Source organism: Thamnophis sirtalis, unplaced genomic scaffold (genome assembly GCF_051295495.1).
Source record: "Thamnophis sirtalis isolate CommonGarterSnake01/CBP01778 unplaced genomic scaffold, rThaSir2_p1.2 scaffold_10, whole genome shotgun sequence".
NCBI lineage: Eukaryota > Metazoa > Chordata > Lepidosauria > Squamata > Natricidae > Thamnophis > Thamnophis sirtalis.
The window spans coordinates 54,887,386-54,897,938 of NW_028261390.1; the positions used below are offsets into that span (position 1 = coordinate 54,887,386).

The 10,553-nt window shown below is 40.7% G+C and overlaps 1 protein-coding gene across 1 annotated transcript in view; it reads right to left on the reverse strand.

Annotated features, from left to right (window-relative positions):
• OTOP1 (otopetrin 1) overlaps nt 1-9,843 on the reverse strand; it is a 30,658-nt gene extending 20,815 nt beyond the window's left edge. The window contains exon 1 of the mRNA XM_087724641.1: nt 7,993-9,843. The gene's annotated coding sequence lies outside the window, so the exon portion shown is untranslated. The remainder of the gene's footprint in view (nt 1-7,992) is intronic.
• Between the last annotated feature and the right edge of the window lie 710 nt (nt 9,844-10,553).

Consider the following 10,553-nt stretch of genomic DNA (forward strand, 5'->3'; position numbering starts at 1 on the left):
GTAAAGTAGAGGTATGTGAATCACTTTTATACATGATAATTAGACTGAGTTACTAATTGATTGAATATGACAATGGAAGAACAACTAAGTATAGGTTAAAATATATGAAATATGGACACATATAGAACTCTTAAGATGATGAATAAAGTGAGATGTATACCGCTTGTTATTCTATAAAGTAGATTAATGGAATTGTAATGAACATTGAACTGTAACGATTGTTATTTAAAGACAATTAAGGGTAAGCTAAGTCAAGATATGGAAAAATGAAGAGGGAACATGAAATATACTTATAATGGAAAATTATTGAGATTATAAAGACAGAACTACAAATTTGGGGCGTGTAAGGATGCATAACTATATAAATATAATGATGAGAATATCTAGAAATCGTAACCAGGCCTACATCTTGGCTAAAAATAGGCTGGGGGGGGGGGGAGATTTAAAAATACAATTACTATATAAGTATACTTTTTTTCTTTTAAAAAAGGAAGAGGATACATGTTAAAATTAAATATGTGTATTGAAATGGAATTATAAATACCATCAACATAAAATGGAGCTTGCTCAGAGGCTGATATACACCAAGTAAATGAGATGAAGTGTGAAGTAGAGTCTTCTCTACTTCGCACTTCAGGGAAAGGGAAGAAGAGAGGGATAGGAGAGAGGGTGGGGGGGAGAGGAGGAGAGAAAGGAGGAGTGGAAAGGGGAGAAAGGAGAAGGACTGAGGAAGAGGAAATAGAGAAGAGAAGGACAACAGAGGGAAGAAAGGAGGTAGGGAGGAGGAGGGGAGAGGGAGAAGAAAGTGATGGATAGGGTACAAATATGGTGTATGGAGAGCAGAAGAGCCAATAATCATTTTTGGGAGTTGATGGTAAGACAAATTGATGTAAACATTTAACAATATAATATGATGTTGGTTATGTAATAGTATACATGTGGTTATTTGTTATGAAAATGAAAAATAAAAAACTTTATTAAAAAAAAAACCATGTAATGTTGCCAAGATGTGTTGCAGCATTCCAAATCTGGCAGGTGGGGGATAGATGAATTATTTTCTCTATTTGGTAAGCCATAACTTATCATAGGAACCAAAGTCTTTCATTTTTTCTGTATTGATTCAATTTATAGCCTACATTTCTATTTATATTGCACTCAAAATAACTGTCTAAAATTAAGCACCAAAAGCCCAGCAAATATATACAGAAAGAGCTAGTAATTTGCAGTAATATATTTTACACCCTTCCAAAAAAGAATAGAACACTAAAATTAACAAGAAATATTTTCAGGAACAGGAAATGTTCTGCTGCATGATTCCCCTTTCTCCACACAGTACAGATCAAGATGTGCAAGAAAAGTGGCTTTTGGCTCTCAAAAGGGTCCACCATTAAATAGTGATGGGGTGGCCTGGAATTGTCCTCTTCTCCTATGCCCAAGGTACCAACTCCCCTCATTTATTTTGAGGTTCTGTATGGCAAGTCATGTTAAGTCCTTTCTACATGTGCACAACTACTGAGAAACAGATCAAGCTCAGAAGTCATGAATTCTATTTGGTGGGCTACCATTTGGTCGAAGGATGTTTGCAAACAGACAGAAAATGATGTTGAATTAATACATTGGCATATGTTTCTAGCAATTGTAGAAAATATATGAAGAAAAGGGTTATTTAATAGCTTCACTGTGGATACACCAAAACTGTTATCATACATGGCCTTTAAAAGCTTCCTAATTTTCATATACCAGGTATTTCCAGCAACCTAACATTTCTTGTACTAAAAGAATAGCAAAAAAAAAGCTTGTTTGTCCTGTTCAACATCCTGCTCTGACACTTACGGTATCTTCCACGCAACTCCCCCCCCTCCAAAAAAAAACCAGCTACCAGCTTCGTTGGGAAAATGGACAGTTTTGAGCAAGGGCATGAGGGAAAGGATTATCCCCCTTGGTGGTGTTCCCATTATTCGTTAATGTAATAGATCTTAAATCTTTCTTTCCTTCCTTCCTTCCTTCCTTCCTTCCTTCCTTCCTTCCTTCCTTCCTTCCTTCCTTCCTTCCTTCCTTTCTTAAAAAAACATTTTTGTTTCATTATCCTATTTCTACTCCAGAAGTAGTTGGAATGCCATCTTCTGCTGAATTTTGCAATGGGGTTTCTAACTTATCTTTAGGAGGATATTTATCACAATAAGTGGGATGCTTGGAGTCAGTAATGCAAAGATATGTTATTGGTGACTTTACAGGCTACCCTAAAATACTGGCTCCAAAATACTATCATTCTGTTTTTTATGAAGAAAGATAACAAACAGAAAAATGTGTACAGTATGTGTACACTGGTTTCAATGGCCCTTCACTTAGAGATTGAAACTTACACATCACATTTGTGCAGAGCTATCACCATTCTGAAACTCCCCATCTTGAGCCTTACCAAACATTTAACTTCTTCCCAAACATCTACTAAAGTAAACAAAAAAAATCTATGGATTTTGCATTCTTGTTTCTATCGTGACCCGTCAAAACCGCGGTCCACTAAAGCACGCCCGATTAAAGCGCGTACCTGACGTCATCAGCAGCGTGACAAATACGACCGCGGAGAAAAAAGGGCGCTTTAAAAAGCGCTTTTAAAGCAAGCCGATTCACATAAAGGTAAGGGTTAGGTTTAGGGTTAGGTTAAGGGTTAGGTTAAGGGTTAGGTTAAGGGTTAGGGTTAGGTTTAGGGTTACGTTAAGCGTTAGGGTTAGGTTTAGGGTTAGGTTAAGGGTTAGCGTTAGGTTTAGCGTTAGGTTAAGGGTTAGGTATAGGGTTAGGTTTAGGGTTAGGTTAAGGGTTAGGCTCAGGGTTAGGTTTAGGGTTAGGTTTGGGGGGGTTAGGTTTAGATTTACGTGTTAATTTTAAGTTTACCGCTCACAGCGTGCTGTTTTCATCGCGCTGTGATGACGTCACGTACGCGCTTTCGTCGAGCGCGCTTTAGTCTACCACGGTTTTGTGGTGGAACCGTTTCTATAACCATTTTCTTATGAAATTTGGAATCATGAAGCATAATCAGTTGAATTGCTGAAATAGGGATGCATATGCTGAAGCAGCAACAACATGTATTCCCCCAAATCCTCGGGGAAAAGATTACCTGGGAGGGCACCCACTGAAATCAGGGTCTTTGTCTTGGATTAGAATCCAAGGCAGCAACTCTATGCACACCTATTATGAATAAACTACAAACTAAATTATTCCCTTAGGTAAAATATCAGTTTTATACAGTCTCGGAAGAGGTGTTGATTAATCAATAAGGATTAACAGCAATAGCAATAGCAGCTAGACTTATATACCGCTTCATAGGGCTTTCAGCCCTCTCTAAGCGGTTTACAGAGTCAGCATATTGCCCCCAACAACAATCCGGGTCCTCATTTTACCCACCTCGGAAGGATGGAAGGCTGAGTCAACCCTGAGCCGGTGAGATTTGAACAGCCGAACTGCAGAACTGCAGTCAGCTGAAGTAGCCTGCAGTGCTGCATTTAACCACTGCGCCACCTCGGCTCTTAATGCCTCATCAAAGGATTTGTTCATTATTGCAGGGGGTGTCCACATTTGTTGTGTATAAAATATCCCTAATGGAAGTTGTTCAACTGAGATTTTATTGAATTTGCTTAAAAAATAAATCAAGTTTAAATCAGTATATTTGTTATAGTCATCTAGTCAAAACAAATATGCATAGGATCCAGGTGGACTCCTAATGACACAGCCAATGATTTTTTTTCTAGATTGGAGGTCACATAATACATTCTCTACCTGGTGCAGGGTCCTCAAAGAGAGAAATTTTCATACAGTACTGTATTGGATTCTGTGAGAGATTAAGGGAGAAAAGGGTGGGCAAGGATAGTTGATGCGCAAAATATACATTGCAACGCTTATTGCAAAGCCTCTCAACTATCAAACGACAACCCGGCCTTCACGTGGTGCCCCCCCCCGTTCCCACCAATCGGGCTCTGTCGACCCTTGGGACTGGCGTCCCCTTGGGTATATCCAGCCGAAACAGCTTCCATGGATCGCCGTATCCATTCCTTTACAATGGCGTCAAATTTCCATGGAAGTCGCCTATACCCACGATGGGTGAAGAGGCGTCAAGTACAAGTACAAGTAAGGGAGAAAAGTTCACTCAAATGCAGCCAGGTTTGTACCCAATAACTACAGAATTTTAACTGCTTCATGGCCTTCAAAAGTTGAGCAACTTGTTCTAGCACCTCTATGGGATTTGCCAGCCCGCCCCGCCCCACTCACACTTGAGCCAGCGTGCCCCGGCCTGGGTGTCCTTGTCCTGGATGAGCCTCTTGTGCGCACAGCGGCGGCAGAGGTACCAAGCCATCCAGAGGAGCTGCAGCGCCATGAGGGAGAGGAGGTAGGCCAGGACGGCACTCTTGGCCACCCCGATGGCGTGCACCGCCCAGGCGAACATCAACAGCAGTCCGGCCAGCAGGAGATGCAGCCCATACTGGCTGCTCAGTATCTCGGCGCTTTTTTGCGGACAACTTCGTCCGCTCCTGGATAGCAGAGGCCATCGGCGGCCCTCGTCCCCTTTGGGCCGCTGGATCCGCGGAGTCTGGGGTTCCTCGGCCGCCCTCTCCAGTTCCCAGCCATCCGCCGTGGAGCTAGTCTGGGCGCGTATTTTTGGGCCCGTCGAGGCGGATTCGAAGTGACTTCTTTGGAGACCCATGGGCGAGAAACGCTTTTGCCCGGAGATGCCCACTGTTGAAAGGCCAACGGGTGCGGGCTAGCTCAGCACGGAAGCATCCCCGGAGCGGAGAGGAGAGGCGGGCAGGCGCACCTGCCGATGTTCCCAGGGGTCGCGCTTCGCCAATTGCTCTCCCGGCGGAGCCGCCCTCCGTTCTTTGGCGGAGGCGGATTGACGGACGGAAAGTGCGCTCGGCTCCGGCTCTGCAGCAAGACCTCCCCGTCGTAGCCGCCTTCTTGCTCTACTGCCTGCTATCCTCCTAAAGAGCTTCCTTTCCCAAGACGGCGTCCGTGGAGTATTTATGGGGTGGAGAAGCCGCAGAACCATTGGGCGGGCCGCCGAAAGCATCGGATTTCAGTCACTGTAGACTCTGGGCTGCGACCCCTTTTCCTCGGCTCATCTGCGCCTGAAGTGCTCCCAATTCGGTTGGGTGAAGGCGGCGCTCCGGAGAATCTGCGCAGCTAGGTCGCTGGAGCAGAGGGAACCCTAGACGGATAGGGACGCTCCTGGAAGGAAGACCGCAGCCGGCGGCGCCCAATAGACTGGTATTTCTCGAAGGATCTCGGAAGGCGAGGAGTCCTTAGTAGGGACCGAGGCTATCTTCAGCTGACAATACTAAATACGACTTCAACGAAATATCAGATGATGTGACATGAATATTTATAACAAGTACTTTTCAAATTCAAGAAGATGAGAACTTCATATGACAAAGACACTGAGGCAGGAAAAACCAAAGGGACAAGTAGATATTAGATTAAACCCGGCTCATAAACAGTAATTGTAAGAGGGACCTTTGAGTCCTAGTGGACGATCCCTTAATATGAGCCAGTAGTGCGCAGCAGCGGCTTAAAAAGCTAAAACAACCCTTGGTTGTCTAAACAGAGGCATAGAATCAAAATCGAATGAAGTATTAGTTCCATTTGATAAAGTCCACACGTGAAATACTGCACCCAGTTTTGGTCATCACATTACAAAAAAGATGAGACTTTGGAAAAAGGGAAAGGAGCAAAGCAACTAAGATGCTTGGAGACTAAAACATGAACTGTTGCAGGATTTGGGTTTGGCTAGTCTAGAGAAAAGAAAGACTGGGGTGAGGGTGGAGACATGACTGCAGCATTCCCGTATTTGAGAGGCTGCCGCAAGGAGAAGGGGGTCAACTTATTTTCCAAAGCATCAGAGGGCAAGAAACAATGGATGGAAAGTTAAAAACTAATCAAGGAGAACAGCAACCTGGAATTAAGGGGAAGCTTCCCAATAGTGAAGACGATTAACCAGTGAAACAGCTTGCCTTCAAAAGTTATTAGGAGCTTCATCACAGGTGTTTTTTTTAAAAGGGACTGGACAGTCACTTGTCTGAAGTGATATAGGGTCTCCTGCTCAAACGGGGTTGAACTAGAAGACCTCCAAGAACCCTTCCAGCTCTATTCTGATTGATTGATTGACTGAAAATCAGTGCTTCCCAACCCACGGGAAATAGCCCAAAATTGAGTAAATGTGTTTTTCTTGGCTAGTGACACACAAATCCATTACTCAATCACAACCAAAACATTTATTTATTTGTTTGTTTGTTTGTTTGTCTTGTATGCCGCCCACTCCCGGAGGACTTTGGGCGGCTCACAAAATACAAGGAAAAGGGGGGAACGAGACAAAGACAACATATTAAAAACAAAACCAACATTCACAATTTCTGTGGAGGTAGATGCTTCTCAGCTCCCCCCTTAAAAGTATTTTATCTACATTGGATAAAAAGGGTTTTTTTTTTTGTTTCCATTCAAGATTTTTTATTTTTTAATACAAATTATACATATTATAGGAACAAAGAGTTGTTCAGGTCTTTTCTTTTACATCCTCTCATTTACATAGTCCTTTTTACATCATAGTTTTGTTTTCACTTTCTGCCAAATTATTCTCTTCCATTATTTTTCATCTTTATGATTATTTTTTCTTTATACATAAACAATATCTTCAATTGTCCCTTCAAAGTTACACCAAATTTTCCTTTCTTATTTTCTCCATTGGTATATTTTGCTATAAACAGCATACATTCTCTAATTCAATTTAAGCATGGAGAGCATTTCTTTCAAATTTTTTCTACAATTAACAATGTACTATCATTTCTTTATTTCTTAATTAGTTACATCACAATAACAATCTTACTACTATTGTCTTTAGTCTACTTTTTCCCTTTCTTCCTCTTTTAACCGTTTTCTCTTGGGCTCTCAAAAATTCCAGTTTTAATCTTTTCCTTCTTTTCCCCCTTTCTCCTAACTTTTTTCTTTTCCCTATTTTTGTGATTATTGTATCTTTTCTTCAGAGTATTTACTTTTATTATTCTAGTAACTTTCCTCAGGATTTTCCCCATTCTTCTCCTTTTCTTATTATTTTGTGGTTTCTTTTTTGGGAGAGCTTCTTTATCTGCTTTTTCTTTTGTGACTGTAAATCCCAGTGAAATCTTCAATCTGCATTTTATTTTCAATTCTTTTTCCCACCTTATCTTCCTGTACCTCATTTGTGCCCCCCTCTTCTCCTATTCCTTGTTCTGTGTGTTCCCTTTGATTTCCTGGCTTTTCTTTACCAATTAACATTTCACTTGTGCTTTTCAGCATCATGAATAGTTCATCATACATTCAAATCTCCATTATGCAAGTTCAACTATTTTAACTATTTAACTAGTTTGGCAGATTTTTAAATTTTGGGGTTGTATTTAATTACAAATTTAGGGTCTTCCAAATTTGCTGCTCACTTTTAAAATTAATCCAGACCAATCCAATTTAAGATTTCCTTTCTCTTCCACCTCTGTACATAGTTACAGTCAAAACAATGTTTTGTAAGTCTCTTCCTGTATCCAAGGTCATACTGCAGCTGCAACTGTCACTTTATTTCCCCTTTTCTTTCAAAGCGCTTTATATCCCCCCAAAATAAAAATAAAATAGGGGGGGGAGACTTATCTCTATTATTACTTTTTCCCCCCACTAGCTGGTGCAGTATTTTCTGCTCCCTGGTAAATAGCTCTTTCCAGACTGCAATGCAATCCCACAGCTAGCTGTCAATAGCCATCAAAAACACTTTTAACCCACTAAGATTGAAGATCTTTGAATAAGATAAGGAGAATGGAGATTTTCCCCTGGGCTCTTCCTTTTAGTTGTTAATTTTTTTCCCACTTCCGAATTGCAGAAGACAAAATCCTCTGATGGTGCTTAGCCACTAATTCCGCTTCTTGATCCTTTTTAAGATTAAGATCAGCTTCTTTTTTTTCTGGGAGTTGGTGAATCACTCACCTTGTTTCAACACTTCACTCCAGATGCCACTCCAGCACAATAACTTAGTCCAGGTACCCCAGCTTTGTAGCGGTCATTCAGTGATGGCTGCCTCCCCCGCTACCAGTTTGAAGGGTTTTTCTCCAACTTCCCGAGGAACTGCCAGTTCCTCTAGGTCATCTAAGCTGTCCCTTCTTCTCCCCTGTCCCTCCAGGATAGGTTTCAATCCGAAGACTTCCTGACAGCAGTTTGTCCAGCTGGATTTCCGCAGAGCCTGCTTTTTTCACGACGCTTTTGGCTTTCTGATAAGCAGTTTGGGGTAATGAAAGACAAAAGTTTGGGAAGTACTAGTCTGCTGGTCTTGAGCAGGTGAAATTTTAGATGTGCTCCAAGCCAGAGATGAATCTGGTTCTTCCTGATGACTATCCAAGTTAGTTTCCTTCTCTTCTACGGAATTATTTTGAATTTTGACATACTATAGTTCTGGATGTGCAAAATCACCCAGAGTTTGCATAGAAGGCTGTGTAGGGCCTCACAGGGATGTGACAAGAGTGTATCAACTGTCTTTCTTCAGTATCATTACTGATGATGGTGATTCTTCCCAAGGGAGGACAGAGAGGCAGTCAACTGAGATTCAAGGGAACCAGTCAAAGAGACTTGGAGAGATGTCCTAGTAATTAACTAGTATAACAAAGAAGAGAAACCACATTAGGGTTGCCTGGTAATTCAAGCATTGTTTTAAAGTTCCCTGGGGGGCTACCCTCTAACTGAAATATATTTATTTACAGTATGTTCTTTGGGCAGTTGACATCAGGAGAGATGAAAATGAGACAAAATACAAACATTTGCCAGTAAAATCTAGCAATGTTTGTGGGGGAGGAATATCACCCAGGGCATTAATTTATCTATAGAAGGGGTGCTCTGAATCCTAAACAGAATGGGAGAAGAGGATTGCCAATTTCTGACTCCATAAAGTTAATATTGGGCTAATCCAGAGTCCTGTGCTTGCAGAATAGTATGTATAAATGTAACAGTGATTTTCAGAGATAGTGACCAGTCTCCTGGTTTCTAACCTGGTATCTTCATCACTAGACAAACTGGGCCTAGCTGTCCTTCTGTTTGCCTCATTAGACTACCCTAATTTAAGGACATTTAAAACTACAGTATTTTTCGGAGTATAAGCCACTCCGAAGTATAAGACGCACCTAGCTTTTGGGGAGGAAAACAAGAGAGAGAAAAATCTGCCTCTGCCTCCCAGCAATTTGCCTCCTTGCACCAAACAGCAAACAGTACAGAAGACATACACTGTTTGTGGTGTTACATTTCAGACTATACTTGTACAAATGCTGCGAAAATTGATGTGGCTTTGTGGAAGTATACATTATTCTCTGCTATTTAAAAGAAGATACAATAGCACTGGGCTTCTTCAGATCAAGCATTTATTTTAAAAAGCTTCTTCATTTTGTTGTCTAGAACAATAAAGCAGTCTTTAAAAAAATAAGTCTAATAATTAGAACATTCTATAGGCATTTATAGTTATTGACTTATCTCCTTGCATCAAACAGCCTGTTTCAGTTTAGTCTGATTAGAAAAAAATCTGTCTCTGCCTCCCAGCAATTTGCCTTGTTGCAGCAAACAGCAGGTTTCTTTCAATTTCAGTTTAAACATGGGACTCCTGATGATCAGCTGTTTCAGGCTGTAGGGATTGCCATAGCCTATTGCCGCCTCCACAAGCCCCATTTTCTCTTTTTTCTACAAGGAGGTAAATTGCTGGGAGGCAGAGGCCAAAGGGTGGGGGCTGTTGGATGGATGGGGCTACATTCAGTGTATAAGACGCACCCAAATTTTCACCCTCTTTTAAGGGGGAAAAGATGTGTCTTATATTCCTAAAATATGATATATGGTATGTATAAATCTTGAGTTCCTTACATTAAATAAAATGCAAGTTTTACTAATGAGAATATCAGCAGCTCTTTAAAAATGGAAAAATACGGGTCATCTTCCTAAATGCCCCTCAAAAAGCATTACATCAGTTTTGGTTTTTTAAAAAACCCAACAGGAACACTTTTTAAGTTATAGGCCAGCTTCCATTATTGGGCAAGGTGGCTGTGAAAACAATAGCCAGGCACGTCAAAATTGAACTGATAATCAACTAACTTCTTTAGTTATCTTGATGATGTTTGCTAGAAATTGGACTAGAAGGCACAATCCTGTTAGTCAAATTTGCAGTAGCTTTTGATATAATTTGTTTATTTACATGTATTTATTTCCATACCTCTTTATTTATTTACAGCCCCAACCAATAAAATTCAGGTATAAAATTTAATGTTTAGGAAAGCCAAATGTATTACATATACTACTACTCTCAGTTAAAATATTATTTTTTTCTTTTTAGCTGAGATTTTATTTTTCTTTTCAGCTTTTTTTCATGTGTCATTTTTTAATACATCTGTGCCTTACAAAATATATTTAGAGGGCAACCTCACTTGCATTTAAGTTCTATTTCAACATTAGCCACAGGAGGGAACTAAGAACTCCTAGAACTAACAATGGAACAATTCCAATGGAACAGGTTGCTGTCA